This window comes from Ambystoma mexicanum, chromosome 2p (genome assembly GCF_040938575.1).
Source record: "Ambystoma mexicanum isolate Mex_15411 chromosome 2p, UKY_AmexF1_1, whole genome shotgun sequence".
Lineage (NCBI taxonomy): Eukaryota > Metazoa > Chordata > Amphibia > Caudata > Ambystomatidae > Ambystoma > Ambystoma mexicanum.
Window position 1 is genome coordinate 653364898 of NC_090923.1, and position 16544 is coordinate 653381441.

The window sequence follows — 16544 nt, forward strand, 5'->3', positions numbered from 1 at the left end:
GTGCGCCCAGTCCTTGGTGATAACTCCTATAGTCAGCCCCAGCAGAAGCAACACAAGAGGTTCCCGTAGGCCTCCTTATATGAATATTGGTAAAAAAAAGCCATCAGTTCAGAACACATATCGGTTGCTTAGGCCCACATGTCTGTTGTAAACTAACCTGAGTGAATAGAGAATAAAAGTACAGTGTAATTTACTGAGCGTGCAGTGTATTACTTAAATGTACTGTCATCCTAACAACTGCATTTGTTTAGGATGACACTATTTAAGGAAACATACCGGCGCTGATGGGTCCTTGGACCCTCTGTCTGTGGCCAACGTGGCGCGCCGAAAGGACAACTGCGAGCGAAATCGGCATGTCAAAACAGCTGCACCGAATGCTTGCATGCAAATGCCTGGGTCCATGTGATTCAACTTTAAATTCACATGCTTTTACTTAGGCCGCCATCTAGTGCTTGGTATGGAGTATGACACTTCGTTTTTTTTTTTTAAATCGAATAGACCATCACATGGTGCTTGAGGACTATTTACTCGGAAACAAAGGGAAAGCTGGGCAGTCCAGCCCTGCTCCTGTTTCCGAGTACAGACAATCAAGCAGCCCGTGTAGCCAAAGCGCTGCACGGTTACACAGGCTGCTTGCAGGTGGCAGTACTTCCGAAGTGCTGACACCTGCAGGCAGCCTGACAGAGGTGTCTGCGTGGCTGGGGCTAGTCGGGGGTGGGCCCCGGCAGGGTTCTGGCTCGGGAGCCCCTTTTGGAGAATGGCGGGGCTTGGCTCGGCCCGCTTAAAGCCCTGATATTTAGTAAAGTAAGTGACATGCATGGTGTTTTTAGGTACTTGAGGCAAGCAGAATTGTTTGAAAGCATGGCATCACTTAAGACTTTTTTTTTTTTTATTGGAGTTCTCTACGAAAGTTTCAGGACACATGGTGTCAAATGTTGTATTTTAATTAACGTTTGGACAGTACATTTGCTGATTATTTAAAACAAAAATGACTGGAAAATGGGGATCTTTTGTTGGAAATGGTGCGTTTATAGAACACTGGACCAGAAACGCTAGCCAAAACATGGTTGGGTTCAAAGATCAATAAAAAGGGTCTTTGGGGGCTTCCTCCCCCTTCTCATCCATTGTCAATGCTCTCCCAAGCTCATGTGATATTCATAACCTGTCGCCTTCCTTCAGTGTCCTGGCTTTGGGCCATTCAGCCCTCTTCCCCCCCCCCCCCCCCCCTTGCTTAGGCAAACTATGCCAACACAGCACTCGGTCCAGAACATGCTGCTACAACTCTGCTTCTCTTATCTTAGGTCTTAGGACCACAACACCCTCCGTAACACCACTACAAAGACACAGCATGTGCTACCTAACTTTCCCAGGAGTCCCACCACCATGCAATCTACAGACTCTTTATGAAATGCGCCAACTTCAATGCCAGGTCCTTCAGTGCGCATGCTGTGGAAATCCATGACCTTCTGGAGCTGCAGCTAGACTTCATAGCCACGAGTCTTGGCGCCATGATGCATCCCGACCACGCCCGTCCTGGCCATTCCACCGAACTATACTACAGACCTCAAACCACCTACAATATGCTTCTAATATATAGACAATGGACCTAGCAACCTGACTTGGGCTTTATTGATGCCTCTCACCCCAAAGCTACTGCTCATTGGCCTTCAGTGACATGTGCTTCACCCAACTCATCTCCATACTGACCCATTCCAAATAACGAATCCTAGATTGGATTTTAATGGCCAACGTCCACACCTATATCTCAGCTATTGATCTAGTTCCCTGGTCGGACCACTTTATCATACACTTCACCATTGCCCTTCCTAAGCTCTGCAAAATCCTGTCTGCGCCCATATTCTGGACCGCTACACACAGAAGCTGAAACACAAAGACCTTAAACCTTCCCTTCTAGCACCTAAGCACCAGCTCCCAACCTGTCCACCCATGATTTGTTCACACAATACCACACCTGTCTGCTCCAAGCCTTCGACATACACGCTCCCCTCAAATCCAAAATACCATAACTACCAACTCCTGGTTCCTGGAGTACTTCCGCAGGGAAAAAAGATCCCTCGAACACATCTGCAAAAAATAAACCTCACCCAAGAATTGGCAGGCCCTCGCCACCTTGGTTTCAACTATAAAAAGAAAAAGCAGTCTTCTCCTGTAAATCTGACAGCTGAAATGACAGAATTGCCAATGCTAGTTCCAACAGTAAAGAGCTATTTGCAATCCTGCGGGAGTTAAACACCTATTATTTCTAAAGTCAGTACACAGGCTGACAAAGACTGGTGTACTACTACACAAGATGCCCTCACCTTCAAAATAAAACCACTACTATCCAAGATCAATGCTAAAAAGGCCCTGCTCTCTGGCAAGCCCCATGTGTTTGACCTGGGTATCCTCCCTCATGGTGCTTGCGCCACAAACACCCCCCTTTTTGCATTCAGCCAAGTTACATCTGAGCAAGTAGTAGTCACCATTAGAATGCTCAAACTATCTAATTGTAAAGGAGACTCTTGTCCAGCCCATATCGTGAAACTCTGCTCCTACACTTACACCCTATATCACTGACTTTGCCAACTCATCCTTCGCAACTAGTACAGTGCCACCCACAATCAAATCTGCACTACTCTTCCCCCCCCCACCTCACCACCCCTTATCAAAGAAAAATCCCCCTAAACCCACCATCCCAAGTAACTACCTCCCTATTACTACTGTTACTTTCCTCCCAAAAATTCTGGACAGCCTAGCCTATACTCAACTCCAGCAATTCCTGGGAAGTAACCATATACTCGGCAAAAGACAATCTGGCTTCCACTCTAAGCACAGCACAGAAACAGCCCTCCTCGACCTTAAAATACAAATGGATTCCATACGAGACTCCATTGGCTGCCTATCAAAGCCTGGGTAGAATGTAAAACACTCAATCACTCAACATGGTGTGCACAAAGATGCCCCCAGTACCTCATCAACTGCATCACCGAAGATACCCCCTACACGTACGCTCTGATCTAATTCCAGTATCCCACTGTTTACCCCACGCTTTGAGAACGAGCCGGAGGAATCCACTTACGCCTCACTGCAACTACTTCTGGAACGCGCTACCTGCACACATTTGCAACAAAAAACCTTTCACTGCTTTTAAAAAACTAAGCAAAGCATGGTGGTTCGACAAATACAAATAAGATTTTTCCTTGAAGCCCCGTTTCCTGTACCTGTTTTTTTCACCAGTATGCTGTACTAAAGCTGTAATACCCCTGGGTCTGGGTGTTTTAAAATAAATGTGCTTCTGCAAATATCTGCCTTGCAACCTGCTTGAGTGCAATAGGGGATAGCTCAATCGATGGTACCAATTGCTTCACAAACTCTGTACCTGCACCAGCCAGCAGCGGCTGTAGAGTGGTTCTGGCCCAGAAAGTGCAGTTTCATTGGTGGATATCTTTTTATGCGGATTACAGCACAAATTTCATGATCTTCACTGTTTTGGTCAGGGCAGCCTACTTTCTTTGCCTTATGTATTCCTCAGTCACTGCCTTGCTATTTCTTTTTGCCTTACGTGCCACAAGACTTGAGCAGTGTGGGGTTACTGGTAGTCTGTTACTTCTGCTTTCAACAGCTCTAGTGTGGTCCTCATGGGACAAGCCTAATCTGCATCTTTTAGAATAATCGCTTAACAGCCTCAACAGGTCTACAACTAATGTATGTCCTGTCCTTCTGCTGGAGCAGGGTGTTTGACTAGTGGATCCTTATTTAAGGACGGTTGCACAACCAGTGGGTAGGAAATACACTTCATCTCCTATTTTTGTTTGACTGCGAGTGTGTTTGGCCGTATAGTTATTAGGTGTGTTTGCCCTTTCTCTGTGATGTTACTGCTATGGTTGACTTTGTTTACTGAACACAGGCCTCTTTTTCTTTTGTCCTTGTAACAGCGGCAGCTGCGGCCCAGACCAGTTGATTGATTCAACATAAAATATTTATAGTATCAGTAGGGCAACGCTGTCTAGACACAGGGGGGTTTCATCAAAATGACCAAAGTGAATGTAAACTCCATGACTGAGACAAACTACCTGGCTTTCGCTGAGGAGCTAGTAGAGACCGCCCAATCATCACCCTCTTTGATTGGGAATATCTGACAGTAGACATTCACTCGACAGACGATTGGAATAAGCTGGAGGATTTAAGAGAAATTAATTATCACGGAGCTGCATGGCTTACTTATGACGGAATATGTAAGAGCACAAGCTGCTCCGGATGGCTTCATTATCCGGATAGAACCATGGATCTTTTTGGATCAACTCCAGTTCCGATATTAAGATGTACAATCCTCCTAAGAACACGCTTTATATTGAACTGAACAAATTATTGGGTGAATCACAGATCAAATCTCTTAATCTCATTTCTGCAAAACGAACAAATATTCTATCATCTATTAATGAAACTCCTGCTTCTGAGTATGTGGTTGCCCAGCCAAAAAAAAAATATCAAAGGCTTTATTGGTGCAAAATGCTTGATGAAATTGGCACTTAATCATTTAAAGAATATAATGGTGTCCGCGGTAAATGAGAATGTAGACTAAAATAACTGATCAAATTCCCTTCTGCTAAAGCAAGGAAAACCTATATGCGATTTTGCCTAAATCAATTCCTTCCGTGTGATCGCACCAAACATTGGGCTGGTAATAACAAAAGTATAAATGACATAATGTGTCGCTTTTGCGAAAAACAGTAAAGTGCCAGAAACATTGAAACATCTTGTAATTGCATGTCCGTACTTTGAGAAATCCCGTGTTCAAATTATTGAGCATTATTATTCGAATTCAGAGACTAAGGAATTTTTATGGAAACGCTGTATGGAAGGCCACAGTCAAAAACTTGGTCTTAACCTAATTAATCTGTTGGGAATAATTGAGACCAAGCTGACGGAAGTACTGCCGATGGTGTAAACAGTGTAACTTCCTAGTATCATGTAATGCTCTGGCTTCAAAATTTCCTTTGTGCTCACTGTATATACTTGGTGTTTGAATCCAATGTGTCCATATCTTCTGTATGTTTTGCACATGTATTTAAGCATACCACTTGTTATGTGTTGAATCTGACCTGGGGTATGTTATTGTGACGTATTGATTTTGGTGTTTGACCTGCAATGCCCTATGTAAGGTAATGTTGTCCTAGGGTGAATTGATTTACATTTTTTTTGTATTTTTAATGTGCATTTTAATTCTTTATAAACATAATGCTTATATGTACATTTTTATGATTCTATGTAAAAGAATTTTAAAGGTTTTCAAATAAACCAATACAATAAAAAAGACAGGAGTTAAATGGTGACTAAATGTACGCAAGACTGGCTCGTTTTGATCATCAATATGGCAAAGACATATCAAATAAATTATTGAATGAGATTGAACATCAAATACGATTAAATAAAATCCAAAACGATTGTAGATAACTTAAAAAAAAAAAAAAACTAGAGGAATTGGACTCCTATGATAAAGGATTTCAAAGATTTCAACCTCAACAAAATAATAAATAGTGGCATTTTTGCATGAACGTACCTATCTGTATACAACAGACTCTTACTATGTAGACACATCAGATACTGATGCCTTGGCAGGCCAGCCCCGGAGCTGGAGGCCAGCTGCCTGGAGTATTTTGAGTGCATTCTCAGAAGACCGCACACCAGGGACATCTGCGGGAGGGGACCGGAATCCGTCAAGAAATGGAGATCAATCGAGAGACTGGCACGTCCAATTTCTAGATGGATCTAACCAACAAGGATGGGAACTAAATGAGACCTTTTTTGTACCAGCGAGGAAGGGGACGAGGCAGATGTGAAGACCCAAACTCCCCCAGAATTGCCAGGAGTCACGGAAGGGGAGGTTTAACCCACTCAACGTCTATCTACGAATTTACTATCTCAAGACAAATTGAAAGTTCTACAGAAAGGCTTTAGCTTTGCCCCGACAACGTCACATTATCAGTTTGAGACTAGACTAGAACTGGCCCGCTTACTTTGTAAAATCGGATTTAAAGAGCACTTTGGTGAAAAAGAAGAAAATAATCATGGCTGTGAATAGAAAGATGCGACAGGCTTACACGCAAAATCTACATCTCTCCCAGTAGCATTACAGCAGAATCGATAACTTTTGAAAAAGCTTTCCTTAGAAAACCTGAGGAGATTGATATGTTCTGACAGATTGTCCTCTTCCATTTCGAAGAGCACCTGGCATTGAAAAACCTGAGTAAAAATCCAGGTGTTGTCATTAAACCCGCAGATAAGGGGGGCACCATAGTGGTAATAAACAGCAAAGATTATGACCAGATTGTTGCCTCGCTGAAACACAATAGGGAAAACTATCAACAGCTACCAGGAGACCCTACGCCTAATCTGAGACTACAAATAACTGGGATAGTAGACACTTAATCCAAAGGATATAAAAGCTCAAAAGAAGCAGATTTCCTCTGCCCAAAACATCCTAAAATCCCAGCCTTTTTCGCTCTTCCCAAACATACATGAAGGGATCTCATTCCCACCAGGTTGTCCTATTGTGGCATCAATTCTATACTTGACCCACTATCCCAATTTGTAGATTTTATTTTTCTTAAATTTGAAGTTCCCAAAATGCGCTCCTATTTCAATGATACAACTGTAGTCCTGAATCTGGTGGAAAGTTGGATTTGATCCCAGAATACACATTCTGGCAACCCTTGATATAGAGTACCTATACTAACATCCTCCAAATGGAAACATTAATGATCATTGACAATGTGCTCGAAGAACAGGCACCAGTGAGTGATATTCCCCGATTATCCTTCAATTTGCTGATATTGCTTTCACTCTGAATTTCTTTATGCACAAATCTGACTTTTACCAGCAGTCCTCGGGCTCGGCCATGTGGGCAACTTTTGTGCCAGCCTTATCCAACATGTATGTATCCGACTTTGATACAGGATATATTTACTGTTTAGGTGTACTTGGTCGAAAATATTTGACTTTTTCCAATGTCACCTTTTTATTTTTGGTTTAATTGGTTGAAAATGCAGTGAGATCCTCCACAATCCCCCCCAACCCCCCCCCCGCTAGTCCCCCCTACCGTAACCTATTCCCTTACCCCTCACCATATATGTTAATTTAATTTGATAGAAAAAACAATCAAAACAATTCAGTCAGATTGAAAAGGTCAAATGTTTTTCGATCAAGTATTCGAATACCATATTTATGGAGAAGATAATCCTTTCAGTGAACAGAAGATAATCCTTTCAGTGAACAGATTAATTTGTGGACAAGTTATATAGACTAGATACTGAATATATTCACTGGTAACCAAACAGTATTTGAGAACTTTATGGGATTGCTGAACTCGCGAAATAGATCTCTAAATGTCCATTTTTTGGATGTAGAGATCAGAGCTCAGAACGGCAGTATTGCCACCACCATCTTTCGGAAACATACAGATCTGAATTCTCTCCTTGAATACACTAGCTTTCACACGAGGAATCTCCGGGACAACCTTTGTGCAATTTTTGAGGTACAGAAGAAACTGCTCTGAACTAACTATGACATAGGCAATTTTGTTGATAAGTCACCTCAGAGAAAGGGGATATCCTAATAAACGTATAAAACATGCTAGGAAAAGACCACACAATATCCATAGAGATACAACCCTACAACAGGATAAAAGACCCATTGTAGAACAAACAGCTGCCATCAGCTATTTGAATAAAACCAACAAAATTAAAGTAATTCTAAAACTGTCCTATACTTAATGTAGGATCTTCCAATTTGCCTGCACTGAGATTTGCAATAAAAAAAATATATCTTGGATACTCTCGTCCAGTCTTACAAACCACCATCAGTGACTACTCGTCAAGACACCCTCTGGGGGCACAGACCAACCTTGAACATTCGCCCTGTGGACATTGCAAGGTCTGTTCACTAACATCACGCACCCTAAGTGTAGACCTAGGACTTAATATTCCATGGAAATAAAACACCTTGTCGAATTGCATCGCAAGCGATGTGGTATATTTGATCAGTTACCCCTGCAATTTAAATTATGTGGGAATGACCAGTTGGGCAATTAAAAAACAGATCTAAGAACACATGTCATGTAACGGATTAGGGTGAGAGAATGCCCCAATGGATGCACATTTTCAACATCGCCATACATCAAAAGACCCACAATGGACAATTATTGAGGGTGATTTGTCCGTGGAGATTTACAGGTCCTGTTACTTAAGAGGGAACAAAGGTGGATATTTAGGCTTAAAACGGACCAATTTGGCCTAAATGAAGCAATTGATTGGCAAACAGCAGTGCGCCAATGAAGAGCACCCTAAAGAGGACATCTAGTGGTTATATTGTAAAATATTTTAATATTAACAAAGGTAATTATCATTAGTACATTGACTTGCTACAGTTGAATAATCATCACTGCACTAGCAGGCAATGACTATCAAGAGTAACCGATATTTGATTTTTACAAATCTTATAAAAGCATGAACACTGCTGTACCTTGCATGTATGTGTTCAATGTACCTTTGAATTATGGATGCAGACTTGGATAGCGAAGGAAGCAATAACTAGGAAGTAGAATCTTGAATGCTCTGACATATAGGACATTTTATGTATAGCCTAACAATTCCCCGGGTCTATCGACATTTGCAAGTAGATGGGGCACATATGCGGAATATCAGACAATTTGCCTGACGATTACGAGCAGACAGTCCTCATGTGACGCACGCTCGTCACATTGATATCGGCGATCGAGACGCGACTGGCAGCTTCGCAGAGTTCATCCATGGGAGTCATGCAGGATAACTGTTTCCCGGATCACGAGGAACTGGAGGACAGACTGTAGAAGTTGCAAGGTAATCCATCTGTTTGTTGAGTGGTAGATTCTACAGGATCAGCTGGGTTTGCACTAATGTTTGGGTATATAGATATACACTACACTGCCTACTAGAGAGCATGTTACCCAGAGACAGACGGAACATCACAAATGTTTGTAACTGATGAGTCAAGATGGGTAGGGTGTTTCAATCTTCCCTCCCACTCCACAGGATATGTGATGACTACTAAGTACGAGCCACAGGCCATAGCCACTGAAACCCGTAGACAACATACACTGTAGTGAGGGTATTAGAAACCATATCTATGGATGCAGTGCTTATACTTCATCATTGGCTGGACCGGTACAGACGATAGGTCCACCATTGATTATAATTTGTGTCTACACATTTTTTAACCATTTACATTTGTAATACATGGCCTCCTAGACTATTGGCTAATAAAATTTGGTTTTGCTATAAATAGTTGTGTGGGCCCTTTTAGGATTGAGCATTTTTGTTAGATTAAGCTAAAGATATGTGAGAATTAAGTGATATACTAGCAATTAGATTTGAACAGTTATCCCCCACTGGTAGAATATAAGAATTTACTTACTGTAGAAGCGCCTAACAAGCAAACAAATAATAAATATAGGAAAATAATAATACATCTCTTCTTCCGCTTGTTCTTTTTACTATCCACTTTTAGATAGGCGGCACACCAGTACAGCCTAGGGAGAACCCCATAAACGGGCAGGGATAGTTGGCCCATCATTCTATCCTTTGGAGTCTTATTTAAGGACCGCTGCACAACCAGTGGGTAGGACATACTCTATTTATGTTTGTATGAATGGGAGTGCTACACCATATAGTTATTAGGTGGTTATTAGGTGTGTTGGCCCTTTCGAAGGGATTGTGTCCTTCGACGTATTCCTTATCTTTGATAATACGTTTCCAGCTTGCTGGCCTCGGAAATTTTTTCTGTAGTGGGCACTGCGCGTCGACGTCCGCCGAGTCGATGTCCCTCGACGGTCACCGTATCGGCGCCGGCGTCACCATGCCCATAAATAGCCACGCGCTGCGTCCGTTGCTCAGTTCTGTTTTTCCACGCTTCGTGGGGCCTCGGAACGTCGTTGTTCAGTCAGGATAACTCTATATCTACTCGAATAATACCTTCTCGTTCTCGATGGCATCTTCATCGGAACCGACGACGCCACAATCCGGCTTCAAGAAATGTCGAGACTGTGGTAAAAAAATGACGATAACGGATCCACACAGGATCTGCTTGTGGTGCTTGGGATCCGAGCACCATTGTTCGGAGTATGAGGACTGCATGTCCATTACGGCAAAAGCCTTGAAGGAGCGCAAGGGGAAGCTCGAGCGAGGTAAGTCAGTCAAAACCTCCTCGAAGGTTTCTTCGGCTGAGTCGAGGCATTCGTCTCCTCGCCGTCAAACATTCCCATTCTAGATCTCGAAGTAGCTCCCACCATTCGTCGAGGTCAAGACACCAAAAAAATTGACGTCGAAGATCCCCTTCCTCGTCGTCTTCTGTGTCCCCAGAAAGGGTCTCCTGTCCCACAAAACATAGCTCTCAAGCTGAGTGGGAGGAATTCAGAAAGAAAATGTTAAGCGTCTTCGAGAATGCGGCCTCGACCCCCTCGAAGACAGCTGAGGGTGATACCCCGGGTGAAAAACCCCAAAAATCAAAACGCCGCGAGTCGCAGTACCCGGCGAAACATTCCACCCGAGAGCGCCACGAGCCATCGGGTAAGAAGGCACCATCTTAGCCGTCGTCAAGGATTCCTTCGACGCACGGATCGGCGCCATTGACGCCGTTGTCGAAGGGTTCCTCGACGCATCGGTCGATCGACTCGACGCCATTGTCGACGCCGACATTGACGCCGATGAAAGAGAAGACCAAGGCTACTCCACAGCCAACAGTGATTCCAAGGGCCTCTGGCACGACACCAAGACTGTTGTCGATGTCCTCGAGTAGGATCCCGATCCTCTCGAGTTCTTCGAGACCCCTTCCAGTTTTTTCGACGCCGTTTTCGGCACCTTCGAAGCCTGTCACATCGGAGTCGACGACATCGACGTTTTCTCGCCCAATAATGACGAGTTTGGCTCCTTCTGCCTTAGAGATGGGGTTTGCACCATTTCAGAGGTCAGAGTACCCTGGACTATCTTCAATTTATAAAGAGGGGGAAGATTCTGACCAGGAAATATTTGGGTTACAGAGGACCACACTGCCAATTTCAGAGGATTTCACCTCTGAGGAAAGAAGGCTGAAGGACCTACAAGAGTCACTACATGAGGCAAATGGGCTGGACACTTCCCCAGAAGTGGAATTTGTTAAGCCAGACCCAGGGGAACATGCCGAAACATCCTATAGAACCCTTATGGCAAGAATTATTGAATTTATGGGTTGGTCTGCGCCTTCCCCTGTTTTTCAACAGGATGACCTAACAGACATATTAGACAAAGGTCCACAGGAAGACCCTGTGGTCCCCTTCCATGCAGCCTAATTGGGAAACTCCTGAAGTTATCCCTGCGGTCAATAAAAGATTGTCAGCCAAGTATAGGGTAGCGGCTGCTGACCCTGAATACTTATCAAAACACCCGACTCCAGAGAGCCTGGTGGTTCAAGCGGCAACTTCATCTAGCAGTAGGACCGCTTACCCTACTGTCCCACAGGATAGAGATAGAGATGACAAGAGGTACGATTCTATGGCGAAGAAAGTCTTCTCTGCTTGTAGTATGGCGTTGAAGTCCATCAACGCCACCTGTACGCTCGCCAGATTCAGTCACACACTATGGGAGTGTGCTTCATCAGCGGCTGACTGCATACCCGAAGGAGAGGAAAAGGAAGCCTTCCTTAACATTATTAAAGATGGCAAAGATGCCATGTATGAGTCACTTCAAACTGGCATCGATTCCGCTGACAGTATCAGCAGGGCCATGGCGGCAAGTACAACAATCCGCAGGCATGCTTGGTTGCGAAAGTCTGGCTTTGCTCCAGATGTACAGGCCAGACCTTTGAATATGCCCTTTGACGGCTCTTCACTATTCGGAAAAAAGGCTGATGACAGTCTGGAAAAGTTAGACTTCTAAAGCAGCAGCAAAATCTTTAGGAGCTGCTATCCGCCAAACTCCTTTCGCCCCTCAGGAACCTCTGGGAGAGGAAAGTCCTTTCGCTATTATTCCGCATTCGGGAAAGGCAGAGGACAGCCGGCTCAAAGAGACCAAAGGAGATCCACCCGAGGTGGACGGGTCAAAAGTACTAAGGCCGCCGCAGCAGCAGCAAGTGCCTCTTTACCCTCGGCATCTGCATCAGCCGCCTCCAAACCACTCTGAGGCCTTTCCACACAATACACCTGTAGGGGGCAGGTTAACTCACCATATGACGGAATGGCAGGCTATAACGTCAGATGCTTGGGCATTGGTGACAGTTGCCCAGGGTCACTGCCTACCCTTTCTACACATCCCTCAGTCATCCACCGGGGAACAACTCTCTAAAAGTTCCAGATTCGCTCCTCTTGCAGGAAATTATAGACCTACCAGAGAAAGGTGCCATAGAACCGGTACCTGTAGCGGACAGGAACAAGGGCTGGTACTCCCCCCCTACTTTCTCATCCCACAGAAGGACGGAGGACTGAGACCCATCCTGGACTTAGGAGAATTGAACAAGTTCCTCAGGAAGGACAAGTTCAAGATGGTAACTCTCTCTCAGATCCTTCAGGCCCTCCAGGACTGGCTGGTATCTCCGAACCTTCAGGATGCTTAGTTCCATGTACCAATCCATCTAAAACACAGGAAATACCGGAGGTTCGCAATTGGCGACTCATTATCAATTTCGAGTTCTGCCATTTGGGCTGACCGCCGCCCCAAGGGTCTTCACCAAGCTGATGTCGGTAGTGGCGGCGAGTCTAAGGAGGGAAGGGATCCACGTCTACCCCTACCTGGACGATTGGCTGATCAGGGCTCTATCTTCGGAACAGGCCCAGGCCCAACTAGATTATGTCTGCCACTTCCTTCACAAACTGGGCTTCTCCCTCAATTTAAAGAAGTCACAGATGATACCATCACAGAGACTCCAGTTCATTGGAACGGTCCTGGACACTTCCCTGGGAAAAGCCTCGCCACCAGAGGTGAGGGCTCAAGGTATTCTACAGATGGTCACCAAGTTTCAAAATGCCCAACGTCTCCCAGCCTTCGACTTTTTGAGGTTGCTAGGCCTCATGGCATCCTGCATCTTCCTTGTGCCAGAGGCTCGCCTGAGAATGAGATCTCTTCAGTGGGCACTGAGGTCAGTGGTCGCAATTCTCAGGGAGAATGACAGATCTCCTCCGGATTCCGGACAAGGTAGCCCGCGACCTTCAATGGTGGGCCTATCCAGAGAACATCTTGAAAAGAGAACTGTTTTGGCAACCATGGCCGGAGATAACCGTAAACAGACGCCTCACTCACGGGGTGGGGAGCCCATGCCAACGACTTGACCATCAGCGGTCGTTGGTCTCCATCGGAGTCCAGACTACACATCAACCTATTGGAGCTGAGAGCGATCAGAATAGCGCTGAAAGCTTTCCTGCCATCAGTACAGGGGAGAAATGTCCGGATAATGACGGACAACACGGTGGCCATGCACTACCTCAACAAAAGAGGAGGCGTAGGATCACTGCCACTGTGCAGAGAGGCGATGCAGCTCTGGTTTTGGGCAATCCAAGAAGGAATCTCTCTATCGGCAGTCCACCTAGCCGGAGAGAAGAACTTGACAGCGGACGCTCTGAGCAGGCAGAGCACAGTCTCCCACGAGTGGGAGCTAGCTCAGGAAGTCCTTCAAGAGATCTTCGCCCTTTGGGGAACCCTTCAGGTGGATCTGTTCGCCACAAGCACCAACAGGAAGTGTGATCTTTTCTGTTCAAGGGAATTTCCCCCGAGAGGAGCTCTAGGAGACGCGTTCGTAGTGGACTGGGAGTTTCCACTCCTTTACGCGTTCCCAGCAGTCCCTGTTATTCCTCAAATGATCAGGAGTTTGAGAAGATTCTGGAAAACCATGATCCTAATTGCCCCGGATTGGGCCAGGAGAACGTGGTACCCGGACCTTCTAGATATGTCCATCTGCCCTCCAATCCGTCTTCCACTCAAAGAGAATCTTCTCTCGCAGAAGGGAGATCAGGTTCTCCATCCAGACTCCAGAACCCTCAACCTTCACGCTTGGCTTCTGAAAGGGTGAGGTACAAGGATTGGGATCTCCCTGATGACGTCATGGAGGTGTTGCTTTCGGCCAGAAGGCCAGCAACAAAGTCTCTATACCGCTGCCGTTGGAACAAATTTTGCAGCTGGTATAGGGAAGAGAATATCGACCCTTTTTCATGTGGTACACCAACGGTGTTATCGTTTCTACTCTACTTGGCAAACTCAGGCCTTCAAGTTGGCACTGTAAAAGGCTATCTCGCAGCGCTTTCTATCTTCAAGTGCACTGCGGAGGAACCATCGTATTTCAAACTTCCTCTAGTGGTACAATTTCTCAAGTGATTAACTAATGTTTATCCCCCAAAACCATTCCAGGTTCCCTTATGGGACTTAAATTTAGTCTTAAACTTCCTAATGGGCACTCATTCGAACCACTTCACTCTTGTTCGCTGAGATTGCTCACGCTTAAAACTGCCCTATTGGTAGCACTAACATCTGCTAGGAGGGTGAGTAGGCTACAAGCTCTCTCCTGTAAACCCCCACATACAATTTTCCACAAGGACAAAGTTGTCCTACAGGTGAAGCCTAATTTCCTCCCAAAGGTGGTTTCTGAATTTCATATTACTCAGAAAATGACCTTACCTTCGTTCTACCCTCCTCCCCATCCAGGGAAAGAGGAGGAAAGGCTACATAGGCTGGACCCAAGGCGAGCTCTCAGCTTTTATATCACAGAATGGCTAGGATCAGGCAAGCAGACCAACTGTTTGTAGGATACTCGGGGCACAAGTTGGGACTACCCATAACAAAACAAACCATCTCCAGGTGGATTATTTTGGCCATTCTGGAATGTTACAAACTGGCAGGGAAAGAGCCACCCCAAAAGCTCAAGGCTCATTCAACCAGGAGTATCGCAGCCTCTTCGGCTCTCCAAAGAGGGGTACCGGTCCAAGATATATGTGCGGCTGCCACATGGTCGTCCATACATTCACAAAATTTTACAATCTGGATTCCTCCACTACTCAAGAGACCAGATTTGGCAAGGCCGTATTACATTCGGTCCATCCCTAAAGGGATACATAACATTCTCACTCCCACCTCCAATTACAAGGCACTGCTATGGGAGTCTATCAAAGATAAGGAATATGTCGGAGGACACAATCCATTCAAAGAACAAGTTACTTCTTACCTTGTAACGTTCATTCGACGGGATGTTCCTCTGACGTATTCCTTATCGCCCCTCCCATCCATCCCTGCAGTGATACTTCCCTTGTGGTTGCAGTTTACGCTCCTTCAAGGTCAATAGCCAATTCAGGCATGACTTTTCTTATGCTACAAAACGGAACTGAGCAACGGATGCAGCGCGTGGCTATTTATGGGCATGGTGATGTCGGCGCCGATACGGTGGCCGTCGAGGGACATCGACTCGGCGGACGTCGACGCGCAGCGCCCTCTACAGAAAAAATTTCCGAGGCCAGCAAGCTGGAAACGTATTATCAAAGATAAGGAATACGTCGGAGGAACATACCGTCGAAAGAACGTTAAAAGGTGAGAAGTAACTTGTTCTTCTCTGTGTTAAACCTTTACTGCTAGGGTTGACCCTTTTGTTTACTGAACACAGGCCCCTTTGAAATGTCTTTTGACTAGCTTTGCCACCAATTCCTTGCTCAGGCTCCACTGCTATTGCTTTCTCATACATGTAGAGCATACTTATTGCTCTGTTATGAAATATTTTCCTTTTGCTGCATAGCTCCCATTTGTTTTGAATCCTGGCCTGACATTTTGGACTTAAGTAAAGCCTTCTGCTTTACTTACCTTGCATTTATACTCTAGGCTGTGGGGAAACAGATCAGTCAATAAGAATATCGCCCCTGAGAGACTCCCTTAGTGAAATTCTTGTAGTGTTGAACTTGCACAGATCACCTTAAGTGAAGTGTGGTTACAATACTGTCTCTGGAACTTGTGAATCGGCTTAGAATCGGCTCACATGCTTTGCATAGTCCTCCATCTAGTTGTTGGCTCAGAGTATTACCTATTTTTCGAAATCGAAAAACTAGTCATCAACGGTGGCATTCCCGTAATACTATTCCTATCTGACGTGTACATAGATCCACAATCCTTCATGTGTCTGCGTCCTCAGATGGTTTTCTATCCACCAGCGGTTGGCAGCAACTTGAGACTGAGACATTTTCGCCAACATTGCAGACATGAGGCCTGAAAAAAATGTGTCTGAATGAGAACGATGGATGGCGGGAGAAACCGACTGCTACAGTATTGAGGCATACAGTAGGGGCGGATGGGGGTCTCACACATATATTGGGCATTTCACTTTAGAGAATGGATATTACTGTTAAGTTGGATTTCTAAAATAATCTGTCCTGGTGGACAGATTTCAGGAGGCCACCCTAATTTAATAACGGGGAAACTGAACGGTTAGCCAAGCCCAATCAAGGTAAGCGTGGAGAGTGGTTAAGGCTTAGTCCTGGGAGTGAGTGAGTGAGTGAGTGAGCATGGTCAAGG

General features: G+C 45.1%; 1 protein-coding gene across 4 annotated transcripts in view; it reads left to right on the forward strand.

Moving 5' to 3' along the window:
- The window catches only part of ACTN4 (actinin alpha 4), an 896467-nt gene that overhangs the window by 461182 nt on the left and 418741 nt on the right, over positions 1–16544 (forward strand). The gene's annotated exons all lie outside the window — the stretch shown is intronic.